This window comes from Cygnus olor, chromosome 1 (assembly GCF_009769625.2).
Source record: "Cygnus olor isolate bCygOlo1 chromosome 1, bCygOlo1.pri.v2, whole genome shotgun sequence".
In the NCBI taxonomy this organism is placed as follows: Eukaryota; Metazoa; Chordata; class Aves; order Anseriformes; family Anatidae; genus Cygnus; species Cygnus olor.
The window spans coordinates 52471881-52491457 of NC_049169.1; positions in this window are offsets into that span (position 1 = coordinate 52471881).

Consider the following 19577-nt stretch of genomic DNA (forward strand, 5'->3'; position numbering starts at 1 on the left):
TAGCAGCAGAGTGCAGGCCACAGTTTGCTTTCACTTGGAGGGGAGTCCAATATACTTGGAATCGGCTGCCCCAGGGGTGGAAACATAGCCCTACCATTTGCCATGGTCTGATCCAGTCTGCGCTGGAGCAGGGGGAGGCTCCTGAACACCTGCAGTACATCGATGACATCATTGTGTGGGGTGACACTGCAGAGGAAGTTTTCGAGAAAGGGAAGAAAATAGTCCAAATCCTTCTGAAGGCCGGTTTTGCCATAAAACAAAATAAAGTTAAAGGACCTGCACGAGAGATCCAGTTTTTAGGAATAAAATGGCAAGATGGACGTCGTCAAATCCCAATGGATGTGATCAACAAAATAACAGCTATGTCTCCACCAACTAGCAAGAAGGAAACACAAACTTTCCTAGGTGTCGTGGGGTTTTGGAGAATGCATATTCCAAATTACAGTCTGATTGTAAACCCGCTCTACCAAGTAACTCGTAAGAAGAATGCTTTTGAATGGGGCCCTGAGCAACGACAAGCCTTTGAACAAATTAAACAGGAAATAGTTCATGCAGTAGCCCTTGGGCCAGTCCGAACAGGACCAGATGTAAAGAATGTGCTCTACACCGCAGCCGGGGAGAATGGCCCCACCTGGAGCCTCTGGCAGAAAGAACCTGGGGAAACTCGAGGTCGACCCCTGGGGTTTTGGAGTCGGGGATACAGAGGATCTGAGGCCCGCTATACTCCAACCGAAAAGGAGATATTGGCAGCATATGAGGGAGTTCGATCTGCTTCGGAAGTGGTCGGTACTGAAGCGCAGCTCCTCCTGGCACCCCGACTGCCGGTACTGGGTTGGATGTTCAGAGGAAGGGTCCCCTCTACACATCATGCAACTGATGCTACATGGAGCAAGTGGGTTGCACTGATTACTCAGCGGGCTTGAATAGGAAACCCCAGTCGCCCAGGAATCCTGGAAGTGATTATGGACTGGCCAGAAGGCAAGTACTTTGGGATATCGTCAGAGGAGGAGGTGGTCCGTGCTGAAGAAGCCCCACTGTACAACAAGCTACCAGAAAATGAGAAGAAATATGCCCTGTTCACTGATGGGTCCTGTCGTATTGTGGGAAAGCATCGGAGATGGAAAGCTGCTGTATGGAGTCCTACACGACGAGTTGCAGAAGCTGCTGAGGGAGAAAGTGAATCGAGTCAGTCTGCAGAAGTGAAAGCCGTTCAGCTGGCCTTAGATATTGCTGAACGAGAAAAGTGGCCAGTTCTCTATCTCTATACTGATTCATGGATGGTAGCAAATGCCCTGTGGGGGTGGCTACAACAATGGAAGCAGAACAACTGGGAACGCCGGGGCAAACCCATCTGGGCTGCTGCATTGTGGCAAGATATTGCTGCCCGGGTAGAGAACCTGGTTGTAAAGGTATGCCATGTAGATGCTCATGTGCCCAAGAATCGGGCTACTGAAGAACATCAAAACAACCAGCAGGTGGATCAGGCTGCTAAGATTGAAGTGGCTCAGGTGGACCTGGACTGGCAACATAAAGGTGAATTATTTATAGCCCGATGGGCCCATGACACCTCAGGCCATCAAGGTAGAGATGCAACATACAGATGGGCTCGTGACCGAGGGGTGGACCTGACCATGGACACTATAGCACAGGTTATTCATGATTGTGAAACATGTGCTGCAATTAAACAAGCCAAACGGTCAAAGCCTCTCTGGTATGGAGGACGATGGCTGAAATACAAATATGGAGAGGCCTGGCAGATTGATTACATCACACTCCCCCAAACCCGCAACGGCAAGCGCCACGTACTTACAATGGTGGAAGCAACCACCGGATGGCTGGAAACATATCCTGTGCCCCATGCCACCGCCCGGAACACTATCCTGGGCCTTGAAAAGCAAGTCCTATGGCGACATGGCACCCCAGAAAGAATTGAGTCAGACAATGGGACTCATTTCCGAAACAACCTTATAGACACTTGGGCCAAAGAACATGGTATTGAGTGGGTGTATCACATCCCTTATCATGCACCAGCCTCCGGGAAAGTTGAACGATACAATGGACTGTTAAAGACTACACTGAAAGCAATGGGTGCTGGGACATTCAAAAATTGGGAAACACATCTGGCAAAGGCCACCTGGTTAGTCAATACTAGAGGATCTGCCAACCGAGCTGGACCTGCCCAATCAAACCTGTTACGCACTGTAGAAGGGGATAAAGTTCCTGTAGTGCACGTAAGAAACATGCTGGGTAAGACAGTCTGGGCTACTCCCGCCTCAGGAAAAGGCAAGCCCATTCGTGGGATTGCTTTTGCTCGGGGACCTGGATGCACTTGGTGGGTAATGCAAGAGAATGGGGAGGTCCGGTGTGTACCTCAAGGGGACCTAATACTGGGTGAGAATAGCCCATGAGTTTTATTATAATATGTTAATTATCATATAACACTGTATGTCATCGCTACCATGGTTGCTATATATCATAGATGAAAATGGTGATTAATTAGAAGGTATTGGAAAGAGTGTAACCTGAGCATGACATAAATGGTATGGAATAAGGGGTGGATATCTGTCCTGGTTTCAGTTAGGACAGAGTTAATTTTCCTCCTAGTAGCTGGCAGGGTGCTATGTTTTGGATTAGAATGAGAAGAGCGCTGATAACATGCTGATGTTTTAATTGTTGTAGAGCAGTGCTTACACCAAGCCAAGGACTTTTCAGCCTCTCTCTCCGTCCTGCTAGCGAGCAGGCAAGGGATGCAGCAGAAGCTGGGAGGGGACAGACCCAGGACAGCTGACCCAAACTGGCCAAAGGGGTATTCCATACCATCTGACGTCATGCTGAACAATATATAGGGGTGGCTAGCCGGGGTGGAGGGGGGGCCGGCTGCTCGGGGATAGGCTGGGCATCGGTCAACGGGTGGTGAGCAATTGCATTGTGCATCACTTATTTCGTACACATTATTACTATTAATACTATTATTATTATTATTATTGTTGTTATTCTTTTCCCTGTCTTAATAAACTGTCTTTATCTCAACTCACAGGCTTCACTTTCCTGTTTCTCTCCCCCATCCCGGAGAGGGAGGGGGGAGGGTGAGCGAACGGCTGTGTGGTGTTTGACTGCCAGCCGGGCTAAACCACAACACACATCTAAACTTACACAATGGAGTTCATTACACTTTTTCCTTAATAAATGCTTTTATTTGAAGAAAAGTTCAGGTTCAATAGTTCATAGTGAATTTATTTATTAACATTGCCATTTAGATCCTCATCATATTTTGAAGATCTTGGAATAGCTTAATAGAAATCACAGACAAATTACAAGAAATAGATCAATGTGGAAAATGTTCTAGAAACCAATCAGATGTGTGGTCTGGGCCAAGGACAAGAGACTGACAACACTGCAACAGAATAATATTAATCCTGTACTGTAGGCACACTGCCAGCATTTGACAATGATTCTTAAGAAACATAGGGATCATAGGCAACATAGATTTTAACATAAATGTTTAGTTTCATAGAAAGATTGAAAAGACAAGGTTTAACTGACTTTGCAAAAAAAGAGTGTGAGGCTTTTCCAAAGCATAGGAATCAACAACAATAATAAATAAATAAATAAATAAATAAATAAAAGCTGTTTTTCTGCCTGAGGAAAAGGAAAGACCAAGGTACTTATCTTTCAGCTTCTCCTCACTGCTCACACAAATAGTAAGAGAGAAAAAGAGTGAGAGAGAGAAACGCTGAGAAAAATTAAGTAAATGAGAACTCAGTTGTTTAAAATCATAAAAATCAGCCTTGGAAAGTATGGGCTGCATGTTTATTGCAGATGTGTAACAAAAGAAGCTTTACTTCATTCATAATGAAAATATTTCAAAAATGTGAAGAATTATCCATTATCTGTGACAAACACTTGATTACTTCAAGTTATAAAAGCATGAAGTAAATCTGCATAGAGAGGTCTGCTTAATAGAAACAGTTTACACATACTATGTTTTCATACTGGACAAGTTTTTCTTGTGCCGAGTCAAAACTTTTACATAGCATAAAATATGAACATGTTGCAAACTTAGGTAACAAGGAGTATAGTAAACCAGGCAAGATCTGGGCCATACTTTTCATTCCACACTTCTTTTCCTCTGGTAAGAACTGCACTTGTTCTTTTTCTCTTAGTGAAAGATTAAAGACTATGATTTTTTTTCCCATTTTTTTACAATTTTCAGATTCTCATGTATAATTTTCAAATATACTTTCAGACATTAATACGGTTAATATAGTTCTACTTACAACAAGCTTGTTTTTCTTAGGTATTTTTTTAGGAGCTTTTAGAAGCACTTCATTCATAGTACTTAAATGCCCCTGAATTAAAAGACTCTAGCTAGTTTTTGTTCCAAAACAAATGAATGGATAGTCAATGACTGTTTAAGTCACAGTTCCTCTGGTAAAAGATAGATTTACAGGAAGGACAATAAACCACAAAGTTTTATTTATTATCATGTTACTTTTTGACTTGAAAAATCAGGTAATTAATATATCTGAGTAGGTCTTGCAGTATTCCTCTATGATAGATAGCCTTTAAAGTCAGGCCATAAAGGATTAAAGTAAAAAGACACCATGACAGAATATCAGGTTTCAGATTTTAAATGCTTCAGACATTTAGCTTTATAACAAATGAAACTAACAGCGTTCTAGGTACAGCTCACCCCTTTTTAGTCCCCACACCTCCTGTTATAATTAATTAGGAATATTTGTTCACAGTTAATGATGGAAAACTAACAAATGTTAAGTGACAGACACCTGGTGCATGTTAAAAAAAGATATACAGCTATTCATTAGTCATATCATAGCTTTTCAGCTAGGGAAAGTGTATGCCAAAAGCAAAAAGTTTCAAAAAATACTGAAAAACGCAACGTCAAACTTACCAAATGAGACTGTCTTTCTATTATAACAGAGATGTTATGAAGGTTAAATCAGCAGTAAAGATCTAAACTCCTCTTTCCAAGTCAGTTGTCATTCAACAATGTAAAACATAAGTCAAAGATGGGTTAAAGCATGTCATTGCAACTTTCAGTCTTACAAGCACTTTTACCCACTTTTTTTTTCTTTGAATTGAATTTGAAGTTCAGATCCTAAAAAAAATAACAGTTTTCATTTCTCTTGTATATTTGTATTTAACACTTTGACTTTCCAAAATATTTTTACTTTGAAAGTACTTATGGGACACTCTGCTTTCTGCTCAAAAGAACTAAATAAGGATACTAGCTAGTGAACTTTCTCCCCCAGCCCACCCCCCTTCATTTTAATTGCTTTTGGTAGGGATGTAAGTTTAGCATGACCAAGCTATCTGTCATTTCTCTGTGCAGTAAATGGAACACTCTAATGTCAACTCAATTATGTGTATGCCTCATTAAAATGAGGATTAAATGGAGTATATGATAGCTCTCATTTCCACGGAATTCCCACTTGAATATTGGATTTCCTGGGTATTTACTATCTACAGGCAAGCGAGAATGTGGAAATAAGAAATCGAGCTTATTGGTCATTCCCTGCTGGTCATCCCAAAGTTCATTACAGCTTCCCAAACCAAACATAGTGTAAGAAATAGTTTTCTAGCATAGCCTTGTGTGATTATGGATGCTCTCCTTCAATTTTCTTTTCCTATTGTGTCAAGAGAAGACCTGCTTGCCCAGGTTCCTAATTTAAGAAGGCCACGAATGGCAGAAAGAAAGAGAAGTGGTACAAATAACATTAGACTTCAGGCAAGGATTTACTGCTGAAAGAATGGGAAAAGAGGAAAAAATGATCACGCGGTTAGTATTTGAATTTAGGCATTCCCAGATTGCCTGACCATATATTTTGTTCTAGGAATAGTTTCTAGTCTGTACTACCTTCCAGGTAGCATGCAGTCACTGTCACACATATGTGGAGGGCAAATATTGTACAGAACTTAGCCACTGCCTGGAAATTGAATAGAGATCTGTGTGTCCACCACATTTGGTTGTCACAGCAGAGGTATGTGAGCACACGGACATAGTTCAGAATTACAAAATGGGTAGAAAGGGAGTCTAGCTGTGCAGGAGTATTAAGGAAATCATTTAATATACTGCATATCCTCATAGCCCAGAGGCATGAACTAGAATATGAGATTAATTTATGCTAATGTAGCTTTTTAATAGTATCTTCTGTCAAGCCCTAACAACCCAGGAAGAAAATATCATTAAGTAGTATACTGTGATGAGGATCGTGCTGTATGAGAAAGAGAAAAACTATAACAAAGCAAAAGAAAAAATCTGCAGGCAATATGCAACAACTCAGGAAATTCTCAGGCAATCAAAAAAGATTTTGCTGTTTTTACAATGAAGGTTAGCATACACAGGTGTTTTAAATACTAGTAATATATCTGCACAAACTTCTACATCATATTCAGAAGGAAGTTTATCTTCAAATGCCCCGTTCCATGTTAGGTGTTTAAAAGTTCAATAAAACCAAAATAAAACCCAGTTGAGGGAAAAAAAAAAAAAAAAAAAAAAAACACCCTGTATACAATATAATTATAATATTAGCAGCAGGACTTTGTTAACTTGAAGATCAAAATCATGGTTGCTGTGAATCATACTGGTTCAGCTTTAGGAGGAAAATAACCTTTGAACTTCAGATTTCCAGATGTTACTATTCTCTGTGTAGTGGTCAAAATAGATCCATAACCATAACCCACATTGAGAGCTGGCAGACATCCATAATCTAGCATATCATATTATTTTTAACTATATCATCATAGACAGGGTGTGTCATATATATGGAGAGAGTTTTTCAAAAAATTTTACAGTACAATAGTCTCCAAGGAATCTATGAGAAATTATATTAATTTTCTTGAGATAGAGTGTTTATTTTTCATTTATTTTGGCTAGTGTCCTGATAAAACAGTTCTCCTTTCGAGATTTAGGAAAAAATCAATAAGCTATGTGAGCTTTAGTGTTATATAGATTTATTCATATAAAATTTAAAATCTTTGTCTATCCTGTGTTTCAGTGCCTTACGTTTACATGAAAATGGACAATATATATATATATATATATATATATATACACATACCATAAAGTTAAATCATAACTGCCCAGAATCCATTCTGTCTTCTCTCCCAGAATGTATAGAAAGTTCAGGGTGCCCTGAAAATCTGGTCTCTGGGAAGTCTTTTGGGGTGATGAGGAAGATAGTGCCAGAGTCCAAATGCCTCTTGAACTCTGATATGCTTGGTGCTTTGACCACTGCCCTGGGGAGCATGTTCCCATGCCTGACCGTCCTCTTAGTGAATAACCTTTTCCTAACACCCAGCCTGACCCTCCCCTGTCCCAGTTCCATGCCATTCCCTCAGGTCCTGTTGCTGTCTCCAGAGAGCAGAGCTCAGCACCTGCTCCTTTGCTCCCCTCATGAGGAAGCTGCAGGCTGCCATGAGGCCTCCCCTCAGCCTCCACTGCTCTGGGCTGAACAAACCAAAGGACCTCAGCCAGTACTCAGTGACTGAGTCTCCAGTGCTTCATGCAATTCTGCAGTGAGTAAAAAACAACTCATTTTTTTCAATAGCATGGGATAACCTGAAGACAATAATTCTATTGTGGTAGTCCTTAAGCAAACACAGAATAAAATTCATGACCTGCCTCCAAATTATTTACAATCTTATTATAAAGCAAGAATAAAAGATAAATATAGATAGGGAGACAAGAGCATAAGCAGATACATTCTGATCTTACTAACCTAACTATGCAGGAAATGTCTGTTGGCATACCAGCTATGGAGATTTGCAAAAACAATTAAGTACATTTGGAGATATTTATAGGAAATTTTTTTTCTCAAAATATGAAGGATGATTTTTAACTTCTCTTTCTATCTCAGCTGTATGTGGCAAAAAGAATATTTCTGTCAACAATAGGCTTACAGATGGTTGTCGTAAAACTAAAGAACCATTCAAGGTTGGTAGAACAAATAGCCACATCTCCAAACTTCTCTCATGACTGTTTTTAAAGTTTATGCAATTCTTAATCCTTTTTTGTTTGTTTTTTCTCACTTTAAAAGTTGTATTTTGTTGGGAGGAATAGGTTAAAAATGGAAGATTGGTGAGGAGGATGGAATCAGAACAGAAGACAGGTGAGGAGTACTGTAAGTAAGTTCAAGTGACCTTGCAGTTAGGAATGCGTAAAATCTGGGGAGCAGCAATGTAGAAAAATACATAAATTATGCCTGCTGCTGTTTGTGCTCTCTTTCTTTGGCAAGTAGCACATCTGATAACACAGGTGTTTGGTGGACTTGTAGGTGCCCTATCAGATGTGCTTAAGCTCCCAGCCTTGGTACAGTGAAGATCAAAGAAGCACAGTGGTTAAAACACTTCTATCACAGCATGGTGGAAAAAACTGTGCCTGCACGTACCTTTGATAAAAATAGATGAAACCAGTAGGCCGGTGATCTCCTAGCATGGACCCTGTTTAGCTGTTCCTGCGTCCGCACTTGTGTCCCTCCACTTGTTTACCTCTGCTTGGGGGCTGCTTTGGGGATCTCCCAGTTGGCAACGTAATGAGAACAAATCTACTCTTTGCATTTTAGCCACCGGTCTGTGGTTGTCCGTGCTGCCTGCCTGTACTGATTCACACATATTTATTTGTTTGTTTGTTTATTTTAAGACCAATGCTGACAGGACAAGTAAGATTTTAAAAGAATAAATCAGACAAAATTTGCACTGAATGCATACATTTTGATAAGGAAGTAAATATTTCAACTTCATGCCCATTTGAGGTTACAAACCAGAGTAAGGGACTGGTATCTAAAAAAAATTTGAGTTCTCTTGAGATACTAGCAATGCATCATGTTCAATTTATCTTTCTGAAGGAGTAAATCCAGTTACCAATTTTTCATTATTAGTTTTTTTTTTTCTTTATTTTTATCAGACCTATATAATACAGAAAGAGAAGACGTAACACAAGGCACAGTAGCTCACATAAGGTAAAACAGACTCATAGGCAATCTTATGTGTTCAGACTTGCCCCAAACAACAAAAGAGTATTGAACCCACTTTATGGAAACCCTGTAAATGAATACAATTTGTGTATTTTTTTATTTTTATTTTTTAATGGGAGGACTGAGTTGTGAAAAAGCCATAAGAGCCATTGTTCAGTCAAATTATACATATAATATCAGAAATATTAAAGAAGAGTCTCCATTTATGAGACTGAAATAAGAAAATCATAATGCTGTCTCTTGCAAATGTAGGTTTGGACTGGGAAATGAAGGATCCCCTATGTCTCATGTTTCAAATTACTGAAAATGTTTTCACTTCTTGATTATGTTTGGAAAAAAAGAGACAAACACATCGTCAATCTAAACATTACCTACCATAACTTTGTGCTGCCATTATGATTTTTAAAGGAAATATGTTTATATACATATTATATATAACGTGTTATTTGTAACATATGAAATACATTTATATGTTACCTGAAGTTTGTTACATAAAGTATTGCCCCCAGTGCTGAAACAGGAATCTTTCTCTAAATGGAAGAAAGATGGTTGTTTGGTGTACAGACTTGTAAAGAATCTTTCTGTTGTTGTTTTTGACATTTACTGAGATCTGAGATCTTTATGCATGTGGATCTGGTCGTGTGTGAAACTGCCTAGAAACAGTTTTCTAGTTTGGTCTTAGTTAACTCTTCGTTGTGTCCATTCATTTTACTGAGTGTTAACTTCCCTTGGATGTATATGGAAATGTAATAGAAGAGTAAATTGAAGAAAGAAAAATCTTCCTTATATGAACATTCAAAAGTGCTATGGGAAAAAAAAATCTATCATGATGAACAGACTAATTACTTCTACAGTTCTGGCCTGCAGTTTGTTTTGAGAAGAATTGCTTGAAGTTCTTGTTTGCATGGCAATACCAAGAACACCCTTCAAATCCATAGCTACCTCATAAGAGGTACCACACCAATAAATAAATAAACAAACAAACAAACAAGTAATAAATAAATAAATAAATAAATTTCTTATTTATTTAAATAGTGGTGAGCTGTGTGATTCGATATACATTTTCTGGAATTTATTCACACCTTGTTTGCATAAATAATATATTTCCTTCTTAAGCTAAACTACTCCCTTAACAACTGAGAAGGACCAACTTTTTTTCTTCTGCCTGTGTTTGGGTCACTGTGAATGTCACACTATTAATCAGGATGAAAAGTACTCAAGAGATGTTTGGTTAATACACAGAAATAAAACACGTCACCAGCAGGATGTATAAAACATTATCCCATAATTCCGCAGTCTAATTCTAATCCATCCACTCATTTAATTTGATTGCAGTTAGCAACGTCTTTGACGATTTCAATCTTTTCAGTTGCTATAAAAACTATAAAGTCCTCCAAATTGTATAGTCTGATCCAAATGGCATTTGAATTTAAACTTCAAAAAGCAGCTAATTAGGTAATCCATGACATAACTGATCTTCTCCTAGAAAGGAATTCAATGAGTACCATTCTGAAACATTTGTTTAGACACACAATATAACTGAAACACATTATATAACAGAAGGAATTTTAGTCAGTCTTCATCTCCAAAATTATTGCTTTCATTTTACAAAAGATAAAGAAATACAGATTAAAACTTAATTTCTTCAATCACTATGTTCCATTTCAATAAATAGGCTGAAACAGCAGTAAAACTCTAGATGTAACTATGCAGTACACCCCTTCTTTCCCCCTTTTGTCCTCACCAACCTTGCAGTTTAAATGTAGTCAGTAGCCAATCATGTTACATATCTTCTGTAGTGCTCATGATTTATCTTCTTGCCCTTTAGGGGATTCATACTGTTCTTCAGTCATCTCACAAGTACACAGCAGCTATGTTGTCCTGACATTCTGTCTCATGCCCATTTCAGAAACCTTTAGAATAAGATTTCTTTCAGATGCCAGATTAAAGGGCTAATTCTTGCTTTTTAAATGAAGCTTGTGATCTTTGTAGAGATTATATCCTCTTCTGCTAATACATATCTCCACAGCTTTCATTAACACTTTCTCTAAATATCCAGTTTCCTTGAGTTATAATATACATAGGAAAAACTCAGATTAAATGAAAGAAAAAAAGATAAAAAAATACAAAAAAAACTTATAGAAAAACAATGTAGGAAAATTTACATTAAAAAGACTTTTTTCTCACTTTTCAGAATGAAATTATTTAAAGTAAAATAAATTTGCAATGGGCTGGTAACATTCGTATTTTACAAGTTTGGTTTGGCTGTACTGATATAGACAAGTTCATTACTTCATGATATATGAGAAAAACATCATGAATTTAGTAATACAATCTAAACGTCTCTACTATTTTAAAGAAAGTACTTTTCTTTCTGTCTTAGATGTTTTGCAAGCATAACACTGTAGCCAGTTAAAGCTAGAAAAAAATGGTGTTTTAACCAAATACAACAACTAGATTCTTGCAATTCTTACAACTAGAAGTTGTCCTTTCACCCTCTTCCACAAAAAGAGGCTAATCAGGAAAAAATAATTTATTGAAGTATTGCATTAGCTAAGTATGAGAAGGGATATGTAGTCTTCTGCTTTTGTTTAAACCCTGAAGTTTTTTGTAGATACGTATTTTTGGTGAAAGAATAATAAGTATGTTATTTTCTTCATGTTAAATGTTGAAGATAAATGGAAATGGAACTTTAAAGGATGGTGTACATGAAATTTGATGATCTTGAATAGGGTTTTTCTGTATTTTTAGAATTACAAAATGTTTATTAGACATACAAGAAGTATTCCTATTATAAATACATGAGGTGGTTTAATTATTATTTTTTTAATTTATTTATTTAATGTAGGAGGAAAAAAGAGTTGAAAGTTTTTTGGAATACAATGAATGCCTTTTTTAAATCACCCTTTAAATAACTGAAATGTTTATTTTGTTTTTATTTGTTCCCATACCGTTCATTCACTGATAGTCTCTACCCCAAAGCCCTTAATTTAAAAAAGGCTTTTTAGAATTCCAGATTATGTTTTTGAAAATCCCCCAAAAATGCAATCAGAAAGGAAAAAAAAAAAAAGTAAAAGAAAAAATATTTTCCAAATTCTTTTCCAATCCTGTTTCTTTAGATTTAGTATTTTAATTAAACATTATTATGCTTATGAACTGAACAGACTGGTTTGTCCATTAAAGGTGAAGAGCCTGGACAGTCTGAGGAGTCTAACCATTTGGAGGAGGGGACTTTTTAAGGCTCAGTATGAATCTTTGCCTATGCATTTTTGCTTGCATGTGTATTAGGGGGTGGGAGTGTCATTTGATGGTTTTGTGAGGAGTATTTTTTTCCAGTGGAGGAAGTTAATACATGACAGACCGCCATGGAATGACCATCCTGATCTTTACTCTCTGACTAATTTGCAATGACTGCTAGCCAGAGTACGGGAATTTCCATAGTAAAGAGAGCTATTTGGGAACCTGATATCCATACTAAGAGTTCATGGGACACAAAATAGGGAAGTACAGAAGAACAGACAAAATCCACGTAGATTTCAGGATAACTACTTACAGCAGGGAGTAGTGATCATGATTTTGTTAAAGAATACAGCTATTAAAAAAAAAAAAAAAAGAAAAAGAAAAAAAAAGCCTCTGTCAAGTCCATGCCTTATTGATTACACTTCCATTCACAAAATTGGCATGTATGGAGAATAGACACTTGTAGACAGGATTCATTTCACAAAGTTTAAACAACTACAGTATTGATATCTGTAACTGAAATTTGCTATATTTTTACTCTTGGTGCACAGCTAAACCTCTTTAGAAAGTCATTTGTTTTATCTTAAGATGAACATCTATAATGGGTGTCACAGGGGAAAAAAGAACAGCAGACAACATGACAATGCTGAGTACAATTAAGTAGGCTAAGCAAAGGATAGAGAGTATCATGAAAATCTTTGCACAAAGACAAACAGGCCAAACTGAGACCACACCAGTTATGGCACCACTGGGTAGGTAGAGCTAAGTCTGGGGGAAGCATGGCACTGACTCAGATCAGTCTCAGCAGTTCTGTCTGGTGGCTGGACCCTAATATGTAGAGGTCCCACTATATGGTCTCCCCCTCTACATGGTGTTAGATGCAGGAAACCCATATAATAATGCTTGCCTTCAACCTCTTTTATGAGATGGAGGTGGTTATAAGCACAGGCTGTCAATGATATCAGTCCATATTGATACCATGATACAGCTTGTTAGCAGTTTCATATGTTTTTCTTCTGTTACTTGTCAATTCATAGGCTATACATTATTCATATATACATTATTATTTCATCTACAAAAAAATCATCATGCTCACAGGCTCTCATCCTGATGGGGGTTTTCAACCAACTTAGATGTCTGATGGAAAAGCTTCACAGCAGGCTGCAAGCAATCCAGGAGACTCATGGAGCACGTCACGGATAAATTCCAGGTCCAGGCATTAGACAAACTAACCAGAGGAGAAGTATTATTCGACCTGGTGCTTACCAACACAAACGAACTCATTAAAGAGGTTAAAACTGTAGGCAGTCTGGACTGCAGCAACCACATTCTTGTTGAGTTTATGGTCTCAAGGAACATGGGCCTGGCAAAGAACAAAGTCAGGACCCTGAATTTTAGAAGAACACACTTCCAGCTGTTTAAAGAATTAGTGTATGAGATCTCCTGGGACATTGTCCTTAGGGACAGAGGAACTGATCAGAACTGGCAGCACTTTAAGGACACTTCTCTTAGAGCACAAGAGCCCTCCATTCCCATGTGTAGGAAATCAAGCAGGGAAGGCAGAAAATGGACATGGCTGAGCAATGATCTGCTGGTCAAACCAGGGTGTAAGAACGAAATGCGCAGGCAGTGGAAGCAGGGACATGTGGCCTGGAAAGGGTACAGGGATGCTGTCTGGATGTGTAGGGATAGGATCAAGAAAGCCAAGGCACAGATGGAACTGAGCTTAGGTAGGTACATTGGCCAGAAAAGAAAAGCCAAGGAAAGTGTACCCCCTCTGAGAAATGAGAAGGAAGAACTGGTAATGACAGATATGGAGAAGGCTGAGGTACTCAACAACTTCTTTGCCTCAGTCTTCAGTGCTAGTCAGGCTTCCCATGTCTCTTGAGTCCCTGAACCTCTATACAAGGGCTGGGGGAGCAGAGTCTCTCCCACTGTAAGCAAAGAGCAGGTTCAAGACCACCTGATGAAACTGAACAGGTACAAGTTTATGGAGCCCAGTGCCATGCATCCCAGGGTCCTGAGGGAACTGTCTGATGCAGTTGCCAACCCTCTCTCCATTAAAGACATTTATAGCTTATGAGAATAATTAGGAAGAGAATTTTTAGTAAACTATCTAATGTATCTTACCACACCACAAAAATGCTGAAACTATAAAGTCTTTATAATATGTGAGGTCTTGCTACTGTTCCCTTTAAGATTATTGAAAACTTTCCACTGAGATAAATTGATGCAGAATTTTGTACCAAACTACGTTGTTGGCTCTTTTACCTGCTATCAGTGAAGTATTTTACATTGGAAATCTCTTTAAAATGAAATTAAAAAGAAAAGAAAAAAGCACTTTTAAAGAGTTAATAAAAATAAATTATAAATATATATATATATTTGCTCTTTGCTGTTCCTTTCAAAGTCCTTGTATTTAAGCACATGTTCAATGCCATTCTTAGGAACGCTGAAATAGCTACAGACAATCAAGCTAGTCATTTCTCAAGAGTGTTCTCTCAGTGTTAAAGTATTACCTCATTTGTATAGCAGGATTAGTAGGTGCTAAGATTTTCTAGCACCACTTTATTTCATTATTCTACCTCTCTAAATTTTTGACTTTTAACACAAATATATCATCAAGCTTGGAAAATATTTCTTGAAATGATATGCTACACACAGATGTGAGTTCTAGCCTTGCTGTAGCCTAGAAGCAATCCTCAGATTGCCACAAGGAGGATTGCCATTCATGAGAATGCCCGTGAATCATGAGCCAAGAGAGTGATGATACCACCTCTACACAGGGAATGCTCTACATGTGGTTCAGTGAAGCTACTGATATATCTTAACTTCATGATCCACTGAGATTTAGGTTGGACTGTTGGTTAGATAGAAACTCTTTGAGGATAGCTCTTGCTAGTCCTGTGTATCATAATAGCAAAAAGAAGTGGTGCAAGCAAAACCATGCTTCTTGTTACAACATTTTAGTTGGGACCTCAGACCCAAACCTATAACGTATCCTGTCTAAATTCATAGGTTGCCTTGGTGATCTCTGGAAGATGAGAAGGCTCGGGCTCTTTAGTGCAGGCCTATGTGTTCTTCCACTTGTCTTGGCCACTATATGTTTCCAATATGCTTTCAGACAGAATGTAGTCAATTCCTTACTGGCAGAAAAGCTGTCTTGGGCTCCTACTTGGAAGCTGTATCACATACAGCAAGGAACTAGGAAATAGGAAAGACCGTAGTAGCATACTAAACATGGCAATAGAGGGAAGAAAATATTAACAAATGTTATGCTTTAGACTGCTTACTGTTTACTGGTTCATAGTCTAGAGTTATTATTCTACAGATGGAAGTACAGATTTTTAATTTTGGATAATGTCTGTGCCTGCGAAGAATGAATATATATGCATGAAATGATTAGGAAATCAACTCTTCAGTCGAATATGTAATCAAAATATCAAAAAGTTGGAAGACAACTAGGCTACTTCTGACTGGGAAATAAAAGTTACCATTTAGGCTTTTATCTTGAAAGGGTAGCTAGCTATAGAGGCAGACTTCCAAGAGAAGTGGTCTAGTCATTTATTTAAATTTTGTTCCTAGGATGGTCTTTGTTCAGTAAAGAAGCTGTGCAGAGTTGTCTGTTCTTGTGCCTCCACACTATCCACATTTTGATGTGAAGGAGGAACTAGACCATAGGTTCACTATTATCTTTCTCTGATCCTTTATCTTTTTTAGATCAAGAAAGTGAACAGAGTCTATAGTCACTATGTCCAGAAATCAGTGACCACCACTCCAGAAAGAGCTGTAGAAGATAAAATAATAGTTGGAAAAGTGCAGGAACAGCCCTCTCATTGCCATAGTTCCATAACCTGGGCGAGTTAAAACTGCACTATTTAAAACAAACAAACAAACAAAAAACTCTGTTATATATGGATTAACAGTTTTCAGAGACTATCTTCAGCACGTTTTACCTGGGCAAAGAAAAAGAATGCTAAGGTCAGAGCTAATGCATTTATAAACCTAAGGCCTGAGGAGTGAGAAAAGGTGATGTGTTAATCCACAAGAAAGCCTGGGTCTAGGGTAAAAAACTGCCTGCCTTCAGTTTAGAGTCTAGCAAGCTCTTGAGAGAATTAAAAATAAAAAATAAAAGCAGAAAAGAGTTGCAGTGTGGGACAGGACTAGAGTTAGCTTCGCCTACTGCTCAGCTTAAAGATAACAATATACAGAGCCAAACCATCCACTGCTATATCTGCATAGTAATTGGTCTGGTGTTTATTGCTTTATCTCTGGTAATTATGACTCCATTAATAGCTTGGGACATGGTCCTGGGCATGGTCTTGGGCAACCTACTCTAGGCAGCCCTGCTTGAGAAGGGAAGTTGGACCAGAGGACCTCCAGCGATTCCTTCCAGCCTAAACCATTCTGTCATTCTGAGCCTCTGTAGGTGTTATAAAGGCTTAGGCATTCAGCGATATTGAAAAACATAATATTTTTTTCCTGATCTCTAATCCAAAATAAAGACTTCTATCATTTGATGCATAAGTCACTCTTTGCTGTCAGTCAGAGTTTTCCTTGAATGGTCACTGTAGGTTCAAACTTTATGGGGTGAAGCCTAAACCACTGCCAGATAAAATAGACTTTGATTACATCTGCCCATCTCTTACTCACCAGATTAATACAGTATGAGCTGGGAAAAAAAAAAAAAAAAAGTGATAGAGCGATAGACAAACTTATGTAACTGTTACTTACTTCACATATTTGTAGTACACTGGGGGCAGGAGACCAACGGGTGATAAAAGTCCCACTGATTGCCTTTAAACATTTATTAAAAAAAGAGAGAGAGAGAAAAAAAAAAGGCCAACAAGCTACATAACTGATACAGCCACTGGCGGTTTATACCCACAGTATAATTCAGAAAGTAATAGATAGCTAAAATGGTAGCCCCTTACGGATGGAAACACATGAACAGATGCTACATACAGTGCAGAAGACTGAGTGCAAAGTGGAACTTCTCCATGTGGGTTCCAGGCTGCCAGCCAGGACCCAACTTGTCCCACATTCAGGGTGTCTTCTTCCCATCAGCCTGTGGAGCACCCCAGCTTTAACCAGACCATAGCTCTGATCTTTGAGTGTGTACTAAAAACATGTAGTAGAACAGAAATCCTGGGATGGAAGAGACTATCAACCTGTCATAACCATCTTGCTCAATAAATACATTGTAGATTATGTGCCAGAGGGTAGTGTAGTTCTCATCTTGCGGCCACCCTACTATAATTCCCTGTATGACCTCTGTAAAAGATTAAAACTACGATTAAATAAGTAGATTTAATTAGTAATAAATAGTTCATCTTGTTAACTGCAGGTTGTAAATTTCTAGATTCACAGCAAGTTAACCACAGAATAAAGGGAATTTCCTGAATTCCAGACCCAATATTTTATGTATTTGTTGTGAAATTCAAAGCCCAGTTTCTTATTGCAAAGATTAAAACTCCCTGTAGTTCCCGGAGGGTGCAGTATTCACCCTTACAAATTTAAGACACAATTTCAAAGTGCAAAAGTTCCAAGGACAGACCAAAACCACTCACTCCAGTGCTGCTTATAAGATATTGCGCAGATAGGCATGTAACTTCCTTACTACCTTTTGGCCTTCTGCTTTATGGGACAGCATGGTGGTCTTCAGGGTATGATTCTCAGGGAGCAGCAGCAGGATGGCAAGCTGAAGGTGACCACAAACTATGTGGACAGTGACCACTCTAACCAGAGCACTGTCCTACAGTGGCTAAGCCAAATGAGCAGAGCCGTGTGGTGGCAGCAATCAGTTCTACTGACAGTCAAAAAGGAAGGTAACAAGTCATGTTCAAGGTCAATACAGGAAACCCAAACCATTCTTGAACAGGCCTGAAGACACATACACCTACAGCATAGTTCAGGTTTGGATTGAGGACCCAGGTAAGGCTCATCAGAACCATTGCAGCTTATTAATGCCCCCAAAATGCTGATAGTGATTTAGGATTGTGAATCTTGATAGATAGTCACCTCATTTTTGGAGTTACTTAATTTTACTCATCAGCTTTTTCATATGGGGATTGAGATGATTCTTGCTCATGATTCCTGACTTCTTTGTACATTTTTTTTATTTACATTCTGTGAAAAATATAGGAATTTCCATTACACATGAGCATGCATCAGCAGTGAGCTTTGCTACATGTAGGTAGGTGCAGGCTGAGGTACACATCTGCTCAAGACCCCTAACAGAGCCACCTACACACCAAGGAGACCTCAGGCCTTGTAGGACCTCAAACAAATAAGGCTTTACCAGCACCGAGTCTAAATTCTGATCAAAGAAATGGTCTGAAGAAAACATTTACATTTCTGCATTTATATTTCTGCCAGGAGCAGCCTGGCTTCCTTACATGAGATTCTGCTTGATAATCCACTTGACATTACAGGTCATATAGGAGACAGAGACCCATTTTCAAATATCCCAACCAGGAAAAGCAGCATCAGCATGAATTTCCCACACCCTTGCTGTGTGGGTTAACACTACCCTTGTTTTCCAGAGCCAGTAATTACTAAAATGAATTGGATTAACATGAAAGTGGATTAATAATAATAATAATAATAATAATAATAATAATAATAATAATAATAATAATAATAATAATAAAGATGCTAATATTTATTTGGACAATATTTGATAAACATGTTATGCTTACAGAAATTATAAATGGGTCATGAATAATTCAGAAGAAAAAAGGTTGGATAATTTGACAACAAATAATTCAGCTAACTGAAAAGCATATAAATCTCAGATAAAATCCACATTTGCTTGCTCTGTAAACATTTGATATAGGAATATATACTCCCAGAAAGAAAGCTCACATCACTGTCACATTACATGGCCTCATATGTGTTTAAAAAGAATGCATACATTGTTTAAAATATAAATCAGTATGGATATTTAATTGATTACAACAAAACAATAGAGAGAATTTGCAAAGAAAACAGAAGACTTGGAACCATAAAATTAAATTTAATTAAATAAAATTAGACATCAAACCCTTTAAAAGATGAAAAAAATCTTTCTTTCACCTAATATTTTTAAATGATATATCTTTACTAAGTAAAGCACTATAAGCAAAGGAAAACAGTGAATGGCATAAATGACATTATAAAAGCTGAGTAATATTGCATCTACACTGTCAAGCTGATCTTGCGGGAGCTAGAAAACATACATGGTTTAAAATGTTTTAAATAAATATGGCAAAGTACTGTTTTATATACTTTCAAATCCTCACTGCCTAACTGTCAGAATGCAAACTGCAGGCTAGTACAATACACATTCTCTTGCAGTAG